This window comes from Octopus bimaculoides, chromosome 25 (assembly GCF_001194135.2).
Source record: "Octopus bimaculoides isolate UCB-OBI-ISO-001 chromosome 25, ASM119413v2, whole genome shotgun sequence".
NCBI lineage: Eukaryota > Metazoa > Mollusca > Cephalopoda > Octopoda > Octopodidae > Octopus > Octopus bimaculoides.
The window spans coordinates 15,803,675-15,805,991 of record NC_069005.1 but is presented as its reverse complement, the minus strand read 5'-3'; the positions used below and the strand labels follow the sequence as shown (position 1 = coordinate 15,805,991).

The following is a 2,317-nucleotide window of genomic DNA, read 5'->3' as shown; positions in this document are numbered from 1 at the left end:
AATGTAAAAAGAAATGGAATGGTGAAGAAACTATTGTTTTGTTTTCTGAAAAGGCAACATTTTGGACTTAGAAAACTTTTGCATAATAACAAACAATATATACATACATATATACCAGTGGCACTTAAAAAGCACCATTCAAACATGGTCGATGCCAGTCCCCACCCTAAATGGCTCTTGTGCTGGTGGCATATAAAAAGCACCACCTGAATGTGACCGATACCAGTGCCACCTGACTGGCTCCCATGCTGGTGGCACGTAAAAAGCACCTGCTACACCCTCGGAGTGGTTGGTGTTAGGAAGGGCATCCTTCTGTATAAATATTGCTAGATCAGATTGGAGCCTAGTGCAACCTCCTGAATTGCTAGTCCCCAGTCAAACCATCCAACCCATATCAGCATGGAAAACAGATGTTAAACGATGATGATGTGTCTTGCTTGTGAGGAACCTGGCTGAAGCTCCTCTCCACCTTACCTCCTGGATGCAGCATACATCAACATGCCTCCGTTCAAACATCTCAGCAATCTTGTTAGATCTACATTTCAGTGTGCTTATGAAAACTGGGAAAGGGATGTGGGATGGAACATGGGAAGGTGAGGTGTTATTCAGCACCTGAAAAGAATGTTGTCATGGTTTTGAAAAAGATTGGTTCAGGTCATATCTAACTTAATAATACTACCTGATAGAATTAGCTAAATCCTTTTTAATTCAAGTTTTGTGATATCATGGTCCATTCAAGTTCTTGTTGAGTGAGTTGTATCCAGGCATAGGTGGCTTATCTGCTATTCCTTGAAGAAATTTGTTCAGATTCCGCTTAAATGTGATGGGATCCTTTTCCTCTTTGATCTCTTTTGGGACAATGTTAAATAGGGCAGGGCTTGTTGAGGAAAAGAAATTGTCATGCAGTGTATTTATGTGTTGCGATTCTGAATTGGGTGGGGGTTGTGTGGCCTGTGCTCTTAGCCTTGTATGAATTTTGAAGTTAAAGTTGACGTTATTTAGGCAATGCTGGTGGTATATTCTCCACATTGTGCAAATAATGTATCACTCATGGTGGCGCTGGAGAGAATAGAGTTTCAATGCTCTAAGGTGGTTCCAATAATCGAGATCACCCATGCCCTTAATTCTTTTAGTTAACTCTTTCAGTGAATGTCAACCGTATTGTTGTTGTGGGCACTCCAGCTGAGATTGTTGTCAACAATTACTCCTATGTCTCTGATATTATTAGATGTTTTGAGTGGTTCCCCTGAAGATAAAGAGTATGGATGTTTTAGCATAGTCTGTCTTTGAAAAACCATTAGCTCAAATTTTCCCTCGTTCAGTTTCATTTTATTTTTGTCTGCCCATTGACTCACAGCATGTAGATCAGACTGGAGTTGAGTTCGGTCTTCTTCATTGATAATTTTCTGGAGCTTGGAGTCACCAGTGAATATCTTCACTTTGCTGTGTTTTAAGATACTGGAAATGTTGTTCATATAGGCAATGAAGAGCAGCAGGCCCAAGACAGTCCCCTGAGGGATGTCACTGGTGACTTATTCTGGGCTTGAGTGATCATAACATGTGTCCTATTCTCTAGGAAATACTCAATCCAGTGTAGTAGTTTTCCACAGGTTCCAACATTTGACAATTTTAACAGTAGGGTATTGTGGTCTACTCTGTTCAATGCTTTACTGAAGTCAAGATATATGACATCTGAATTTGAACCTGATCCCAAGTCTTTGGGGACACCATTGATGTGGTGTAAGAGCTATGTTAGACAGTTCCTGTCACAGTGAAAACCATGTTGGTTTGAATTTAGGAGATTGTGGGTCTGCAAGAAGCCAGCTATCCTTGATCTTACCATCCTTTCAAATACTTTAATGATACGGGAGGTGAGTGAGATTGGGCGATAGTTGACTGTGAGGGATCTGTTTCCCTGTTTGAAAACCGAGATGACAGACTGGGATAAGAGCTGTTTCAGTATATAACCTGAGTCTAAAGAATTTCTCCAGAGGTTGGTTAGAGGAACTGCAAGTCAGTGTCTACATTCCTTCAGGAGATTAGTGGGGGAATCTATCAAGGCCTACAGCAGAATAGTATTTGATCTCATTACTTGCTGCTATGATGTCTGAAGCAGTAAAGGTTATGTCCAAGATTATATGTTGGGAATCAACTTCATTCACATCCCTTACATCAATATCAGTGAGATCACTAAAGACAGAGCAGTATTGTTTCTGTAGTACTTCTGCCATTTCTTTAGCATCATGCTGGAGAATCCTGTTATCATCAATATATATATATATATATATATATATATATATATATATATATATATATA

The 2,317-nt window shown here is 39.7% G+C and overlaps 1 protein-coding gene across 12 annotated transcripts in view; it reads left to right on the top strand.

Annotated features, from left to right (window-relative positions):
- LOC106877382 (RIMS-binding protein 2) overlaps positions 1-2,317 on the top strand; it is an 888,511-nt gene that overhangs the window by 434,816 nt on the left and 451,378 nt on the right. The gene's annotated exons all lie outside the window — the stretch shown is intronic.